The sequence below is a fragment of the Lissotriton helveticus genome, chromosome 1_1 (genome assembly GCF_964261635.1).
Source record: "Lissotriton helveticus chromosome 1_1, aLisHel1.1, whole genome shotgun sequence".
NCBI classification, from domain to species: domain Eukaryota; kingdom Metazoa; phylum Chordata; class Amphibia; order Caudata; family Salamandridae; genus Lissotriton; species Lissotriton helveticus.
Window position 1 is genome coordinate 464,771,861 of NC_136057.1, and position 19,403 is coordinate 464,791,263.

At 45.2% G+C, this 19,403-nt stretch overlaps 1 protein-coding gene and 1 non-coding gene across 2 annotated transcripts in view; one reads left to right on the top strand and one right to left on the bottom strand.

Moving 5' to 3' along the window:
- Positions 1–19,403, top strand: part of SULT4A1 (sulfotransferase family 4A member 1) — a 231,047-nt gene that overhangs the window by 175,921 nt on the left and 35,723 nt on the right. The gene's annotated exons all lie outside the window — the stretch shown is intronic.
- Positions 5,923–5,996, bottom strand: TRNAI-AAU (transfer RNA isoleucine (anticodon AAU)). The gene has a single exon. It is a non-coding gene; the product is annotated as a tRNA-Ile (tRNA).

The window sequence follows — 19,403 nt, forward strand, 5'->3', positions numbered from 1 at the left end:
GTAGATGCAGATCAGTAATAACAGGGGCGTGATCAGAGATCACAATTGGTTCAACAGAAGAAGCAATACGATTTTGGGAAAGTAGTTTAGAGACAAAGATATGATCTAATCTGGAAAGGGAACCATGGGAAGAGGAGAAGAAAGAAAATTCTTTATTAGAAGGGTTACAGTTTCTCCATGAGTCCACCAAAAGACGTATAGAATCAGAGAAAATGAATTGTTAATGCATTTTATGGGGAAAAAATTTAACTGGAGACTGTCGATCAATAGTGGGGTCCATTATTTGATTAAATTCACCACCTAAAATAGAAAAATTAACTGCATGTTGAGCACATTTTTGGGAAACAGTGGGCCAAAACGAAGTGTCAGAGTGGGTGGGGTTATAAATATTACAAATAGTTAGGGGGATGTCATTAACAATTAACTTAACAAAAAGCCACCTGCCTTCGGAATCAACATCTTGCAAAACGGTTACCAACTTTAATTTTTTATAACCAACAAGAATAATGCCATTTTACTTATTTAAAGAAGGAGAAACAAAAATAGAGCCCACCCAACCTCATTTAAACTTCAAAGCCTCAAGTTCAGAAAGGTGAATTTCTTGAAGTAGAATGAGGTCAGGGGAATATTTAGCTAAATGAGGTAAAATGCTCTGCTGCTTTATCAGGCTAATTACTCCTTTAACATTCCAAGAAACAACTCTGAATGAAACAAGTGTAAATATAAATACAACATCGGTCGTATAAAACAACTAATTACATCAAACATCAAAACATCAAAAGAGATATCAAAAGGTAAAGATAGGAAAGCGAAAACAGAGGAAAAGGGAGTATGGGGGAATGTAGAGAGAATCGGAAAAGAGAGACAGTACATGTCAAGAATGACGACTGCAAAAACATGTCTGGTGAGGATGAACACTTGGGGAGAGTCGACGACAGCACTGGGTAAAACGGCACGGCAAGGGAGACGAGGCGATAGACAAACAGAACATGATAAGATACGTGACTGGGATAAAGAACATCAAGAAACCTGAAAAGAAAAAGGGAAGGTTAGTTAGCAACCGCAAAAGGATGATATTTATAAGAGAAACACGAAAAGCTCATGAGGAAAAATAACATTAAAAAGCTGTGATGATTTGTAAGAGGGAATCCCTCCAAAACATAAAATAATCATCTTGACGATGAAGCAGAAGTATCCATGGAGCCAACGAAAGTGAAGATAAAGAAATTGTCGCAGTTTTGCAGGCGTAGTGAAGGAGGTAGTTTTATTCAAGAATGTTATTTTAAAGAGACATGGGTAAAACAAACCAAATCGGGCACCCAATGATTGTAGTTGGGGGAGAAGATCTAGGAACTATTTGCGCCTGGCAGCTGTAGCTCTTGAGACATCCTGTGAGATAAAGATTTTCCTGCCTTGCCATAAAAGTTGCTTTTTAGCTTTGGCTGCATTGAGGACTTTCATTAGATCAGTAAATTCCAGGAATAACATGATGACACCTCTGGGGTTGGATGACTGAGAGGTTGGATATGGACAAGGACCGAGACAATGAGCTTTCTGAATCTTCAAGTGTGTCGAGGAAGGTAAATCCACCAGCTGAGGCAGAAAAGAAGTAAGTAAAGAAACAGGGTCCGTTCCCTTCATTCCTTCCTGAAGACCATATAGGTGGAGGTTATTCCTTCTATTTCTATTTTCCTAATCTTCTGAATGAGACTTCAAAGCCGCCACCTCTTTTTCCAAGACTGCAATTTTCAATGACTAATCATGCACATCACTAATGCGTTGTTCAAGAACCGTAACTCTGGACTCTATTTGTGATCATTTGTCATCCAAGTTGTGAATGGTTTCCTCCACAAATGGGTGGAGAGCCTGAATTTCCTCAAGTACCAGGTCGAGAGAGATAGGAGAGGAGGATTTCTCAGGAGCGGGGGATCCTGTTTAACTCTCTTGTAGATAGATGAGGACGCTGCCAGAGCAGCTTTAGTAGAAGTAGAGGATAAAGATGACAAGTTGGTTGTAGGTGGAGTACCACTCGATGGACAATTGGCAGACTTTAAGAATGATGACAATTTCTGTGAGGGTGAGGGAGCGTGAATAGGAGACGCCTTGAGTTTCTTCAATCTGCCCTTTAAGCGAGCAAGGAGGGGTCTTCCAAAAAATAAAAAGGAGAGCTGATTGGAATTAAACAAACCCTTACGACCACGGTCAAGGAAATAGAGCACTGCTAGAGAGTTAATGAGAAAATGTACCTCAGCATGGTAAGTCACATAAATAAACCATGTGAAATACATGTGAAGTACATGTGAAGCACAGCAGGGAAGCCAAAGGAAAGCACATTGTCAGCTGTTATCCATAGAATTAGTGAAGCAAGTTGGTAAATTTCCTGGTTTCAAACAGCAGGAGAAGGCAGGAGAAAAAGAATCTCTTCTCACAGCAGCCACATGAACACAAAATAGCCCCTGCAGTGAGAAAAAGTAACAAGCATTTACATTGCAACGGTTTCGCCTTTGTAAAAGTTAGAGCTATTGGCATTGTAAATGACATTTTGTTTTATTTATGTGTTGGTTTTGAAAACAGATAAATTAATAGCATTGTCATTTAAAATGCCAATAGCTTAATCTCTCGCAAATGTGCGATACCTGGAGAGAACAAAGATTAGGGCCCCCAGAATGCACTGGTATGCTCCATGAAAGCAGAGGTTGAAATACAGCCTTCTGCATGCGACCCCTAGGAACTCACAGGGCACCTGCTGCTGCACACACAGCACCGCCATGTTACTTATTCGAGAAGCCATGAGTTTGCCATGGACAGTACCCCACGTGTAATGCTATTCGATATGTTCGGCTAGATGAGGGTGAACCAGGCAATACCAGAAATTTGCCTACACCACAAAGCCCCCTTTTCGAAGTTCTGAGTGTATAAGGCAATGGTGCATGTGTCCCTTAAGTTAGAAGCACTACAAACGTATTTAAAAGAGAATTTATCAATGTTGGGAGGTGCAAGCGGTAGGACGGGGATACATTATCCGACTGGCTGGAAGTAATTGTATACATGTGTTCAAACTAATGAGGCCCCGGAGAAAAGTGTTCTCACAAGACAGGCCTGGGATTTAATAACGTCCCCATGAAGCGCGGTACAATAGGACTGTTCATACAGAGATGGGCTGCGCTGGAGCCCCTCAGACAGCTAACTACACCTCAGGCCCAGCAAAGGGAAGCTGTACAAGGGAACGTATGAAAAACGCGAACAATACCGCCAAACCGGGGCAGCCCGGACAGAAAGTAAAGCGCAAAACAGCAAACATTTAATTAGTGTCTTAATATCATCCCCTCCGCCCCCCACAAGCAAGGCTTTTTAATTACTGAATGTAGAAACAGAATACAAGTCGTAAAAAAAGAAGTGGGGGGGACGCCATCACCGGAAGTGACGTCATTAAAGGTAGCGAGCTCCTCTTCACAGAGAGGCCAAAGAGTGAAGTCGAGCTGTTTGGCAGGGGGGACGGCGTACGCCCGGTAAAATAAGTCGGGGGACGCCATCCACCCGCGTGGTACCCCGACTCGAGCCCTGATGAGACTGTATACATCCAAGAGTGGTATGATAAGATGGCAATCCAATACAGCTTTTCGGTATACACTTGAAAACATGGCCTGTGTACTATTTGTTTGGATCAAAATCAATAAGAGCTTATTTTCACAATTTTAAGAAAACACTGGAAAATACCCACTGTAATTTCTAAAAAAGCCTCTTAAAACAGAGACAGCCGAAGCGGACATGAGCGCTTTATTGTGCTATGTGGAAATCTCAGTCTCCACCCTCACCCCCATCCCCATCCCGCCCTTTTTATCTTCCGTATGGTTTACGATATATGTACATTTATTTTAGACCATTCAGCAAATGCAAATGAACTCTTTGCACTGCTCACTGTTCGGTGTCAGTGTGCTTTCAAGAAGCGGTCTTAAGAATTGCAATATGTGATGATACAGTGGCGTAGCAAAGATGCTGTGCGCACAGCTCTCGAGTGTCCCAGTTCCAAATGTGCTTAGCTCAGTCAGTCCTCAATTTTTCTATGAATTCTGAGATTTGTAGTGCTGATTTTATCATGAGTTGAGCTGGATTACAAATAGCAGCATGCAACATTTAAGCATGGAACCTGTTTGTTTGAGGGCAATGGTGGTATGCTCCATATGGGATTTGTTTTGGGGTCAGATATGATGTCCAGACTAGGAGTGCTTCTCCTGCATCATGAGAAGATGCCTCTAAATGTGGAATGGCGTTAGAAGGTACGAGAAGTGTCTGAAATGTATACAAAACTTAATTGGGTTTGGTTGGAAAGGTGTGGGTGATGTGTACCGGTATGCAGGGCTCTCAAATTCCCCTGGTTCATGTGAAACTACTGCACCCAGTCCGATTTTCTGCTTTGCATTCTGGGACTTGCAGGATTTTTTTTTAGCCCTTTCTGGAATCAGGACTACAAACTCCAGAATGCAAAGCAACAGCCTGGTTGGGATAAGCTAATCACGCACGGATATGGGAAAATTGAGATGTCTGTTACTGAGCTAATGAAAGCAAGTAGGATGGCAAGGTGATACACTCTCTCTAGGTTATTGTGGATACTATCTCTAGTACTGAACGTTTTACCTACAAATATTTCCTTTCAGGCTTGCCATTTAATTCGTTATATGCAGGAAACACAACGCTATCACCCTGAATGCATTAGGGTATCATACAAACTTCAGGAGTGGAAAATGTCCGTAATGACCTGGAGTAAGGAAGGTGGTCACCCTAGAAAACGGGCCCCTTTGGCCGCAGTTTGGCACTAATATCCATAATATTGATGACAACGGCACCTCACAACCTTGTGTCCCGGTGCCACTGCACCTGCTGCACTATTGATAGATTACAGCCCTGGGGAATCATCATGCAAGCAGGCGTACATGCTCTCACATTTTTGGGAGTGGGCTGAGAACCTGTTTTTTTTATCCCAGGTGTCTAAAGCTGTACCATAGTAGCTCGGAAATTTCCCCGAGTTAATGCAAGAATTTTAAACAGAACAAGTTGGAAACCGGGAACAAGATTTGCCTCGCTCCTATCCCGACGGGTTATGTCTAAAGTTCATATTCATGTTTGGACTGTTAGACACCTCACACGCAAAAACAAAACAGGTGCTCAGCTCAGCCTTATAAGGCCCTTGGTGTACGCCCACTGTACCGTTTCGACACCAGCGTTTACCTGCTAAAAAGTGACTTTTGATTTAAACATACATTTATAAAAGAGCTTGACATTTGCTCACGGGACGAGCCGGTTTTAAACGGAAGTGCCTAAACATGTACCCTCTGCCTATATGATGCCCATTCATCTTTAGACAAGCATTTACAATGCAATGGTCTCGGCATTATTATTGAAGGTGAATAAAACTTGCCATATGAATAGGAACATTAAAAAAATAGGTAATAAAAAACGCATATCACTACAAGTAATTATTTGTTTTTATTTTGTAATGTTTTCAAGTATGAACACCATACCATTGGTTGACGAAGTACTCAAAACATGCAGTAAACCACACAATACGAGACTGCAACTATTATTAAGGGCACCAATATATTATGCAATATGATTTAATGATGCCTACATAACCCATGTGCTCTTCCCTCCATCTCTCTTGACTTCTGGAATTCCCACCGAGAAACCGCACCTCTCAGAGAGGAAGTGTGCTCTTCAGAGGCATACCCGGTTCAAACAGTGCTTCATAAAGTGAAGTTTCAGAGACCCTTGAAAACATGGAGGAGGCAGGTATCGCGAAGGGGGGTTACATGGCACTATCAAACCCCACCCTGGTACAAATATCAGACCAGTAAATTACATTAATAAACAACCTTGTACTTTAATGCAGGACATTTGTCTTTCGAGAAAAAAAAAAACTTACAGTGGCCAGTACGGGGATTGAACCCGCAACCTTGGTGTTATTAGCACCACGCTCTAACCAACTGAGCTAACCGGCCCTGAAGGTAACAGTGCAAAGGAATGTTTTCATTAGATAGAACTGGGTAGGTTATCATAGGTGCAGAATAAACACATTGAGGCGCTCCGACAGTTCTGGGTTGACTCATTTGCACATACAAGGAAAGAGCACGTACATAAATCACCGATGGTACTGAAGGCGCTTCATTAATAACACTGACACGATTAGCAAGTCCAGGTAAAGATAGACCGAAGACCAGCATCACTCCACAGCTCCCCGCCCCCTCCCACGTACTTTGCACAGAGGGCAAGCTTATGAAAGTGTAATAAGTCCGTTTCCTTGTCAGGATAGTGAAGATGATTGAAAAGCGGGGGACACACCTTTTCTATTTTCTCGTTTATTATCATTGTTTAGTGACACCCTTCTGACGAGGATGAATTGATAAGCTATGTATAGCTGCCACCTTATAATGGATAAGCATTCATGACACAGCTGTGCCCCCACCCCAGAATAATTAAAATATAGATGCTCATAACCCCCATCTCTAGGCGACCCTCTTTCTTCCGGACTGTACCTGCTCCTTGGCAGCCAGCCTCAGGGGCGCCAATACTTCTTCCATGGCTTTCCTAGGCAGTTCTGGCTCTAGCTTCTGCTGCTTCCTCTGCGGTGCTCTCTCCTGCAGACGGCGGGGTGCTGCGGCCAGACCCCGGCTGGACCGCTGGAGCATGGGGCTGCGCTGGCCGGGGAGCAGAGTGCGGCAGAGCAGAGTTCTAAGCAGCAGCATGGACAGGGAAAGGCGGGGCTCCGGGCTGCATGATGAAATCTCTGCCTGGCCGGCTCCGGAGAGCGACCCGGTAATTCATCAAATGCAGAGCGTGATTCCTGCTCAAAAAGATCGGCCATATTTGAATGGTGCAGTTATCGTTTGATAACATTGCAAGTTCGCGGGTTGCTATACAAACTATACATTGGACATCTTTAATGGCCTATTATTTTTGTAGATACTGTTTCATAGAAGATGAACAGATAGTATGAGTAACATTTTTTCTAAAAAATAATGTTTTATATTGTTTAAGCATCACAGTAAATATTTGTGCTTGAAAGAACATGCCACGTGCAAGCAGCCCCACCGCAGTCTTTCTACACAATAATGATAATTAACAAAATGGCGGCCACGCCCTGTTCTCTAGTCGACGCCAGACATGGGGAGCCAGTAATTTTAAACAAGCAACTAGAATACGTTAAGTTACATTAGGCAAAAGTGACAATTGAGAGCAAACAAAATACAAGTCAGGTCCCGGGCCGCGCTGTGATTGGCTGACGTCACGGGGGTGTCCCGGGCCGGCAGCCAATCACAGCGCGGCCCGGGAATGACGTCACAGGGGTGTCCCGGGCCGGCAGCCAATCGCAGCGCGGCCCGGGACAAAGGGGCGGGGCTTAAAAAAAGCACCAGAAACGCCCCCGAATCGCGTTTTCAGGAGAAAGCGCGATTGACAGCCTCTGCCTCCCAATGGCTTGCCTCCATTTATGGAGCTAGCCAATGAGAGGCAGAGGCGGTTCTAACATCACTACTAAAAACAAAAGATTTCGACTGGGAGGGGCTTCGCCCCTCGCCAAAAGTCGAAACCTAAAAAGGACCTAATAATGTCGTAAAAGTCATCCCAAAAAAATTCCAGGCACGGTAAAGGCTCACTCTGCCTTCCAACGCTCATGGTTACCTCCAGCACGGAAACGTTTATAATTAGGCAGCTAGAATTTGCCCCGTTCATCTGGCGGTGCAAGGAGCTCTCAAACTAAGTGGCCATCTCGTTGGCAGTCGCGTGCCGCTAAAAAAAAACATGTATATTTTTAACATTTCTCAGTGTCTCAATGAATTACCTACGATTACATAACTGAATGGAGTGACATTTTTTGTAAGTATTTATTTAAAAAACAAATCATTCAAGCACACCCCCCTGCCCTGAAAACATCATCACAAGCAACCCAAGATGTGTCTGTTTGTAAAGCTCTATATTTATATAGCCTATAATGTTATCAAATAGGAAGCACAACTATTTTATATTAACCACTAGCTGCCCGTCCCGACGTTGTCCGGGTATAAAAAAAAATTACCTGAAGGACGACAAACGTTACCGAATGCTACCCCACCGCTTTCCAATGCAGCAGGCCTTTTAGAATGCACACGCCCACACACAACAAAGCTGAAGGGCACGCACTCCTCACGACGTGCACGAACGCTAATCTCATCACAGTGAGATTAGCGTTCATGCACATCGTGAGGTGTGCGTGCTGTTCAGCATTGTTGTGTGTGGGCGAGTGTATTCTGAGACGTGTGGATGTGTGCATTCTGAGACGCCTGCGTTTATCCCCGGTTGAGATCGGTAACGCTTATGCCCACAAAGGTTGCTTCGCAACATATGTTATTAACGCCGCCTGAATGGCAATGTGTGTGAATGCGGCGCACCTTGTGTCTTCTTTATGGACGTGTGAGAAGTGATTATAACTTGTGAATGGAAAGGCGCGCTACTGAATGGCGCTGCCATTTTTTTGCTATAAAATTTGTGGCATGCCCTTCTGAGTACGCTGTTGTGGTACGCCCCTCTCACAAAGTATAATGTGTGTACTTTCACACGGCTACGACCACGCCCCTGACACGCCGACGGCCCTCTGAGTGTGTAGTTTGACACGCTCACGCTCCTCTGACAACGGTTACGGCTACAAAGTAAAATGTGTGTAGATTGACACGCCCACGAACACGCCCCCGACACGCCAACGCCCACGCCCACAAGGGACTACTTTACCCCTAAGGTTCGTTGACGTTTCTAATGTATATGGTGGCCACCTGTTTAGCCTATGTCCATCTGCTGCAACTCCCCTTTCCAATGCTGTATTGGGTGTTGTGATTGGTGCTGTACTTCTTGAGTTTACTCGCCTCAAAGGTTTCAGCTCTCTCTTTATAATAGTAGTATGGATTTTTTGTTATAAAATTTGTGGCACGCCCTTCTGAGTACGCTGTTGTGGTACGCCCCTCTCACAAAGTATAATGTGTGTACTTTGACACGGCTACGACCACGCCCCTGACACGCCCACGGCCCTCTGAGTGTGTAGTTTGACACGCTCACGCCCCTCTGACAACGGTTACGGCCACAAAGTAAAATGTGTGTAGTTTGACACGCCCACAAACACGCCAACGCCCACGCAAACGCCCACGCCCACAAGGGACTACTTTACCCCTAAGGTTCGTTGACGTTTCTAATGTATATGGTGGCCACCTGTTTAGCCTATGTCCATCTGCTGCAACTCCCGTTTCCAATGCCGTATTGGGTGTTGTGATTGGTGCTGTATTTCTTGAGTTTACTCGCCTCAAAGGTTTCAGCTCTCTCTTCATAATAGTAGTATGGATATGTAAGTGAGGTTTTTGTAAGGTGTTTGATTACTTCATTGTCCTTTCAAACTGGATGGTTAAAGAAAATGATGCATAGTGAAGTATAGCGATGGGCTGTGGACCACATAAATTGGTCAAGTGGGAAACCCCAGGGTTTCCTTTTGTTTAGTTCAGAGACTGTAGGGTTACATCACTCTCTCCTCTGTATAACACCATAGTTCAATTCTTGTGTTCAGGGATTCAGTTATTGTAATTAAATTATTTGTAGCATATGAAGTTCAATAAAAACACTTATAACGTTTTAAAACAAACTGATACTGTACACATATATGTACATGTGCGTAGTCCTATGATCTAAAGTGTGCTTTCCTGTTTTGTATGATTCCAGTCATTGAAGATCAAACACAGTGACAAAGCATGCCTTTCTGAAATAATGCTGTGTGTTGCAAGTGCCTCCTTGAAGTGCAGAATGATTTTAGGAGAGGCTCAACTCTCAATGACAGCAACTAAATAATTAACCAAACAATGAGGTTTTTGAGCCTCCACAGAGTTAGCTCCTCAGGCTAAATCACTACAAGGAGGCTTAGGTGATGTGCAATGGATGCCCGGCTCCACATAACATTGTGGAAGAGAGGGTGATTTAAAGGTCAAAATAGTCAAAATAAATTTTTTTGCTTTCATTCAAGTGCCAATCTTTCAAGGCATCAGTTTAGGTAATCTACTTAATTTTGCTGTGCCTCTGTTACTGAGCTGTAGATTGGATATATTGAGTGGTAATCTTCTGATTACCAACAATAAAGTTGCATGGACACACTTTTATACAATATTTAGTGCAAATGTGGTATTATGATTGCCCCTAGGGTAGCAGACGTATCTGACATGTGTAATTAGCTCCAGAATGATAGAGTGCCTGTCATACGTAGAGCTTCAGAAGGAAACAGAGGAAAGGGAAGGTGGAGAGAGGATTACAAAGGGTAGGGATTGAGAGAGGAAAGTGAAGGGAGTGAGGTCAAATATAGTCGGTGAGATAAGGGGAAGAGGGAAGAAAGCAGATAGAAGTAAGAATCAATAGGGAAAATAGGAGAGAGCAGAAGAAAGGAGGTGTGAGACAGAAAGTCATTGAGATGTTAAGGTTAGAGAAAAGAGTGGAGGATTTATAAAGAGAAAGGATGAGAGCAGAAGAAAGGATGAATGCGGGGTAAAAGTCAATATATGAAATGAACCATTTTTTCCCTATTGTCTTAAAAAATTCTTGGGGGCGGGGGGCTTGTAGGGGCCATTCCAAACCCCTCTGCAGTGGATGTGGTCGCTTATTCTAAACATTAAAGGAGCTACTATGACAAAATATGCCATGGCTGCTTTTGGTTCCAAGTCCAGCCTTGCTCTTGCTTCACATGGCTGCTCTTAAAAACAAGTACTGGCAAAGCTAATTGGTCTCACCTTTGGGGTCTATTAGCTTTGCCAATGCCTTTTGACAATACTGTACAGCATCCGCAAGATGCAGTGAAACATGGGCATAAGTGAAAAAAACAAAAAACCAGCATCAATTATGCTTCCGCAGCAGCCGTATTTCTTTTTTATTATATTAATGCTAAGGTAGAAGGGCCCTTCACCTAAGCCAGAAGGGTAGAGAGGTATTCCCAGGTGTGGATACGTCCTCCCGATTCAAATACTAGTCACCAAAGTTATCCCACCTATTGTGATGAGAGCTTGGTACTATATTCTCTTGGCGTCATCCGCTCAAGCACTAGGAAGGAAGCAATTCCTTTGTGTTAAATAACCTTCACACACTCTAGTAGTGTCATGCCTCATCATCGGGGTCCCCCTGACTCCTAAAGGTCAGGGTGGGCTCGACCATATTTCAGGGAGCACTTAAGAGGGATAGGCCAGGTGGTCTAAAGATTGAAAACCCTCCTCCGTCCCCAGGTTTTCCTTTAATAGTAGAGCTGCCGGGGATATTAAAAAATATTAAAGGGGGGTGGTCAGGAGGTGATGGTACTATGACCCTAATGCCATGCCAACATATTTCAGCCCTATTGGGTGGCCCAAATGGGTCCGGGCTTTCTTCAGGGCAAAATGGGGTTCCATCCTTGTTTCTTCAGTGAGGGTATTTCCCTATCTTGTAAAAGCGCAGATAGCTGCACACTCGTGCAAAGGTGGATAGTATACTTATCTCTCATCCAGTTCTGTATTGTTTCGAGTCCGCCCAATTGAGGAGGATCTAATATGTCTCAAGGGACAGCGGTTAGTGGGGGCAGCCTTGTAGTCAGACTTTCTTCAAAGGTCCTGCTCCTCAGTCACACCTACTTGGGTCCTGCATCTCCCAGCATTTGCTATTTGCTACCCAATAATGAAGCATGACACTACTAGAGTGTGTGAGGGTTATTTAACCAAAAGGAATTGCTTCCTTCCCTGCGCTTGAGCGATTGACGCCAAAAGAGTATAGTGCTGAGCTTTCATCACACTAGGAGGGATTCCTTTGGTGACTAGTATTTCTTTTTTAGGCATGTGCCTAAAAAATTATGCTGCACCATTTAGATTTTTTATTTACTGATACGAGATGAATTCATAATGACAAGAAAATGAAAAAAGAAGTAGTGTGAAGGCGTTTCTTTTAAGGCAGAAGGGTTCAGCTACGATTTGCTGCATGGCCCTTGCCAAGAAAGGAAAAAAGGTTAAAAAAAAAGAGGGGGGCCATGGGAGGAGCAATGGAGAACAAGGTGAGGGACTCAACACAGAGTGGACGGGTGAGGGGAAAAGCTGCAGACAAGGAGATGCTAGAAAGCAATATGGAGCAAGGGGGAGAAAAAGGCAAGTGAACTGAGGACCAGAAGGTGGCTGGCATAATTAGTTACATGGAACTGCACCACTGTACTGAACAGCACAACTTTGCTGCAGAGAGCAAGTGGACTTTGTTGTCTCCTTATTCATTGAGCAACTGTTGTTGGGATTCATATGGTGTTAACCCCTTCGCTGCGGCCGCGATTTCCCCCGTGTGCTGTAAACAAACGAACAGGGCGGGGGCGTGACGAACCCCAGCCATCATCAGCACACGCCCACCGCGGGGCATGACGGCTGGGGTTCGTCAGCAGCATGGGTGGGGTTAAAGACAAGAAAACTCTTCAATCATAATGTTAGAAAGAACATGTTAGATCAGTCTTCTCCAATGAGTACCTCTTAAGCTACAGGTAGCGCTCCAGCTACCTTGAAGTAGCTCTCCCGTGTGCAGCCCAGCCTAGTAAATTAGTTTCACCTTGGTTGAATACTTACATGTATCCTAAAATTGAGAGTGTGTATTCAAGATAAAAATATGAGTATTTCCAGAACTCATAAACTGATTTTTGGAGAAAATAGCTAAAATGCCAAAATATGTTTAAAACTGATATTCAAGAGACAAATCAAGTGGCATTTGGGGAGACTCAGTGTTAACATTATAACATTGGTGCCAGGGGCATTGCAACTATCACTGTTACATATTATCCATGAAGAGGCACTCCAAATTGACTAAGCCTTTACTGCATTATTGCTGGCACCCCTGCCTGATGCACTGAGGTGATCACTGCAAGTAATCTTGCATATGGTGGAGACTAATGTACTGTTGTCTAATATGGTCTCTATTAGAACACCAATAATATTAGTAACTCAGGATGATTTTCATTGACCATAAATAGCTCTTATCACAGAAAAGGATGGAGACCCGGGTTAGATCATAATCTACAAACCTCCCCAAATAGAGCTAGCATGTGTAATGGGAACCACAGTACTGAACAGCACAACTTTGCTGCAGAGAGCAAGTGGACTTTGTTGTCTCCTTATTCATTGAGCAACTGTTGTTGGGATTCATATGGTGATAACCCCTTCGCTGCGGCCGCGATTTCCCCCGTGTGCTGTAAACAAACGAACAGGGCGGGGCCGTGACGAACCCCAGCCATCATCAGCACACGCCCACCGCGGGGCATGACGGCTGGGGTTCGTCAGCAGCATGGGTGGGGTTAAAGACAAGAAAACTCTTCAATCATAATGTTAGAAAGAACATGTTAGATCAGTCTTCTCCAATGAGTACCTCTTAAGCTACAGGTAGCGCTCCAGCTACCTTGAAGTAGCTCTCCCGTGTGCAGCCCAGCCTAGTAAATTAGTTTCACCTTGGTTGAATACTTACATGTATCCTAAAATTGAGAGTGTGTATTCAAGATAAAAATATGAGTATTTCCAGAACTCATAAACTGATTTTTGGAGAAAATAGCTAAAATGCCAAAATATGTTTAAAACTGATATTCAAGAGACAAATCAAGTGGCATTTGGGGAGACTCAGTGTTAACATTATAACATTGGTGCCAGGGGCATTGCAACTATCACTGTTACATATTATCCATGAAGAGGCACTCCAAATTGACCAAGCCTTTACTGCATTATTGCTGGCACCCCTGCCTGATGCACTGAGGTGATCACTGCAAGTAATCTTGCATATGGTGGAGACTAATGTACTGTTGTCTAATATGGTCTCTATTAGAACACCAATAATATTAGTAACTCAGGATGATTTTCATTGACCATAAATAGCTCTTATCACAGAAAAGGATGGAGACCCGGGTTAGATCATAATCTACAAACCTCCCCAAATAGAGCTAGCATGTGTAATGGGAACCACAGCCTAGAAGAGTCCTTAGATAAACCTGATGCATTTTCGTTAGATCACATTGAATAAAAAGAATGTTAAAGCAGTCTTTTAACAAGATTTTGGCTTTTTAAAGCACACCAGCACCGGGTGGTCTCTTGGTAATGATAATATCTTTGATTAATGAGGATAGGATAATAAGAACTGCATCTTGTTCTTACAGGTGACCATAAACAAATTATATTCAGATAATATATCCCCTTACCCCAATGATTTGTAATGCATTCAGAGATTAAGTCTAAATTTCAAATGGAGCAGTCTTAGTGGTCAACTTACACAAGATATGGTTCCTGACCTCCACATACTTATTTTGTACAGGAGGCAGCGTGGTCCCAATGCCATAGATAATAACATGTTGTATTCCTTAATGATCTACTTTTCCAATTAGAAAGTGGCAACCTGTTATTATCATCAGGATTGTGAGAGTTTAGGGTTCAGACCATAAATCTATCCTACCTAAACTAGCAGGTTTATTCCTTGTATGGGTGAACCAAAAGGATAGAGCAGCATTTTCATGTGCCAGGATTTTGGTACTTGGGAGAAGTGTGGCTCAATGGTTAGAGCGGCAGACCCTGATGCAGAGGTCTAGCCCGGGACCAGGGTTCAATTCCCCGCCTCGGCGGGTCTTGGGCTCAAAATTCCACGGACCTGATAATTCTCGCCTCGGGGCCTATTCTAATCATGGAGTCCCACTCTGCAACTCTGGGCAATAGCTTGCTTAATCTCCACAACGGCCCCCACAACACTAAGGATGCCTGGCCTCCACCTTGGGGGTGCCCAGGAGTGGACACCTCACAGGGAAAGACAGGATGGGTTCCACAGCGGTATTCGTAAAAGCGCTTTGAGACCCTTGCTGGTGAGTAGTGCGCTAAACAAGTATCAATTTACATTTTTTACTTTCCGCAGTGAAAATCTTAGCGGTATAAAAGGGGGTGGTGATGGACGGAACATCTGAACCAATCAAACACTCACACTCAGTCAACAGATCTGGGTTTAATCCATCACCGTTCTTTAGCCCACTCTGCCACCCCAGTTCAGACATGGCCATATGCAAATCAGTCTGACCCTGTGCCTCATGGGAACAGTCCAGCCCGAACTGCCAAGCCATGCCTTCCCTGGACCGGAATCAAACTTCCTAGGACTGGTTTCTGGCATTACAGCCGTCTTCAGCCAGGCTTCCTTGAATCCAGTGGCAAAGTGAGCAAGGAACTCAACGTCTGAGCATACCCTGCCAACTTATGGCGAACAAAGCGGTACAAATGGGGGTGCTGATGGACGGAGCACCTGAACCAATCAGACACTCACACCCAGTCAACAGATCTGGGTTTAATCCATCACCGTTCTTTAGCCCACTCTGCCACCCCAGTTCAGACATGGCCATATGCAAATCAGTCTGACCCTGTGCCTCATGGGAACAGCACAGCTCGAACTGCCAAGCCATGCCTTCCCTGGACCGGAATCAAGCTTCCTAGGACCGGTTTCTGGCATTACAGCCGTCTTCAGCCAGGCTTTCTTGAATCCAGTGCCAAAGTGAGCAAGGGACTCAACGTCTGAGCATACCCTGCCAACTTATGGTGAACAAAGCGGTACAAAAGGGGGTGGTGATGGACGGAGCATCTGAACCAATCAAACACTCACACCCAGTCAACAGATCTGGGTTTAATCCATCACCGTTCTTTAGCCCACTCTGCCACCCCAGTTCAGACATGGCCATATGCAAATCAGTCTGACCCTGTGCCTCATGGGAACAGTCCAGCCTGAACTGCCAAGCCATGCCTTCCCTGGACCGGAATCAAGCTTCCTAGGACTGGTTTCTGGCATTACAGCCGTCTTCAGCCAGGCTTGCTTGAATCCAGTGGCAAAGTGAGCAAGGAACTCAACGTCTGAGCATACCCTGCCAACTTATGGCGAACAAAGCGGTACAAATGGGGGTGCTGATGGACGGAGCACCTGAACCAATCAAACACTCACACCCAGTCAACAGATCTGGGTTTAATCCATCACCGTTCTTTAGCCCACTCTGCCACCCCAGTTCAGACATGGCCATATGCAAATCAGTCTGACCCTGTGCCTCATGGGAACAGTCCAGCTCGAACTGCCAAGCCATGCCTTCCCTGGACCGGAATCAAGCTTCCTAGGACCGGTTTCTGGCATTACAGCCGTCTTCAGCCAGGCTTGCTTGAATCCAGTGGCAAAGTGAGCAAGGCACTCAACGTCTGAGCATACCCTGCTAACTTATGGCGAACAAAGCGGTACAAAAAGGGGTTGTGATGGACGGAGCATCTGAACCAATCAAACACTCACACCCAGTCAACAGATCTGGGTTTAATCCATCACCGTTCTTTAGCCCACTCTGCCACCCCAGTTCAGACATGGCCATATGCAAATCAGTCTGACCCTGTGCCTCATGGGAACAGTCCAGCCCGAACTGCCAAGCCATTCCTTCCCTGGACCAGAATCAAGCTTCCTAGGACCGGTTTCTGGCATTACAGCTGTCTTCAGCCAGGCTTGCTTGAATCCAGTGGCAAAGTGAGCAAGGGACTCAACGTCTGAGCATACCCTGCCAACTTATGGCGAACAAAGCGGTACAAAAGGGGGTGGTGATGGACGGAGCATCTGAACCAATCAAACACTCACACCCAGTCAACAGATCTGGGTTTAATCCATCACTGTTCTTTAGCCCACTCTGCCACCCCAGTTCAGACATGGCCATATGCAAATCAGTCTGACCCTGTGCCTCATGGGAACAGTCCAGCCTGAACTGCAAAGCCATGCCTTCCCTGGACCGGAATCATGCTTCCTAGGACCGGTTTCTGGCATTACAGCCGTCTTCAGCCAGGCTTGCTTGAATCCAGTGGCAAAGTGAACAAGGGACTCAGCGTCTGAGCATACCCTGCCAACTTATGGCGAACAAAGCGGTACAAAAGGGGGTGGTGATGGACAGAGCATCTGAACCAATCAAACACTCACACCGAGTCAACAGATCTGGGTTTAATCCAACACCGTTCTTTAGCCCACTCTGCCACCCCAGTTCAGACATGGCCATATGCAAATCAGTCTGACCCTGTGCCTCATGGGAACAGTCCAGCCCGAACTGCCAAGCCATGCCTTCCCTGGACCGGAATCAAGCTTCTGGCATTACAGCCATCTTCAGCCAGGCTTGCTTGAATCCAGTGGCAAAGTGAGCAAGGGACTCAACGTCTGAGAATACCCTGCCAACTTATGCAGCAGAGTTAAACCAATTAATACTCAAAAATATAATGATTTGACTGAACAGATACATTTAATACATAGTCCCTTCTTCAGGGAAGTTAAAGAGGTAGAACTTGGCAGGATACAAAGAATTCTTAAAAAATATTCTGATGTCTTACACATATTCAAAATGATAGAATGAATTGATATCAACAGTTCTATAGATTATAATCTAATCATCTTAACTATCACCTGGCATGTTGTTAAAAAGGTAGAAACTGAGCAAACCCCTTGTTTGAAATAAAAATTGACATTATAAAAGTGATTAAAATATGCACTCCTCTGGTATTGAAATAATCGGTCCTTTTGGCCGCACTAAAGGATTTTAAAGGATCATTATATTTGTAGAATACGAGACGTTACCCGTGTTTTATTTAAGACATCAGACGTCCACCCTGAAGGGCGACCTTGGCTTGAATTAGTCATTGATAGGTCCTCTAGATTCAGCCACTGGAAGATGTGCAAACTGTGTTTGTGGCCTAGAATCTGAAACAAGGAGACTTTCAAGTAGCGTTGTGTCTCATCGGCATATTGGTGAATCTTGATGCTATTATCTGTGAGTAGACACAGAAAAGGGGGTGGTGATGAACAGAGTGTCCGAATTAAGCAGACAACTCCTACCCAGTCCAAAGATCAGGGCCTGATCCATCACCGTTATTTATCTCACTGCCCCATCCCAGCTCAGAACCTGGCTATATGCAAACTAGTCTGCCCCTGGCCCAGTGCATCATGGGAACAGGGCAGACCAAACTACCAAGCCAATTCTTCACCAGAAAGGAGACAAGCCACCGGGGACCGGCCTCTGGCATTTCAGCCTCCTCGGCCCGGCTTGCTTGAATCCTGATGGAGCAGTGAGAAAGGGACTCATGTCCGAGTATACCCTGCCACACCTATAGTGGCCAAAAACGACACAGAAAAGGGGGTGGTGATGAACAGAGTGTCCGAATTAAGCAGACCACTCCTACCCAGTCCAAAGATCAGGGCCTGATCCATCACCGTTATTTATCTCACTGCCCCATCCCAGCTCAGAACCTGGCTATATGCAAACTAGTCTGCCCCTGGCCCAGTGCATCATGGGAACAGGGCAGACCAAACTACCAAGCCAATTCTTCACCAGAAAGGAGACAAGCCACCGGGGACCGGCCTCTGGCATTTCAGCCTCCTCGGCCCGGCTTGCTTGAATCCTGATGGAGCAGTGAGAAAGGGACTCATGTCCGAGTATACCCTGCCACACCTATAGTGGCCAAAAACGACACAGAAAAGGGGGTGGTGATGAACAGAGTGTCCGAATTAAGCAGACCACTCCTACCCAGTCCAAAGATCAGGGCCTGATCCATCACCGTTATTTATCTCACTGCCCCATCCCAGCTCAGAACCTGGCTATATGCAAACTAGTCTGCCCCTGGCCCAGTGCATCATGGGAACAGGGCAGACCAAACTACCAAGCCAATTCTTCACCAGAAAGGAGACAAGCCACCGGGGACCGGCCTCTGGCATTTCAGCCTCCTCGGCCCGGCTTGCTTGAATCCTGATGGAGCAGTGAGAAAGGGACTCATGTCCGAGTATACCCTGCCACACCTATAGTGGCCAAAAACGACACAGAAAAGGGGGTGGTGATGAACAGAGTGTCCGAATTAAGCAGACCACTCCTACCCAGTCCAAAGATCAGGGCCTGATCCATCACCGTTATTTATCTCACTGCCCCATCCCAGCTCAGAACCTGGCTATATGCAAACTAGTCTGCCCCTGGCCCAGTGCATCATGGGAACAGGGCAGACCAAACTACCAAGCCAATTCTTCACCAGAAAGGAGACAAGCCACCGGGGACCGGCCTCTGGCATTTCAGCCTCCTCGGCCCGGCTTGCTTGAATCCTGATGGAGCAGTGAGAAAGGGACTCATGTCCGAGTATACCCTGCCACACCTATAGTGGCCAAAAACGACACAGAAAAGGGGGTGGTGATGAACAGAGTGTCCGAATTAAGCAGACCACTCCTACCCAGTCCAAAGATCAGGGCCTGATCCATCACCGTTATTTATCTCACTGCCCCATCCCAGCTCAGAACCTGGCTATATGCAAACTAGTCTGCCCCTGGCCCAGTGCATCATGGGAACAGGGCAGACCAAACTACCAAGC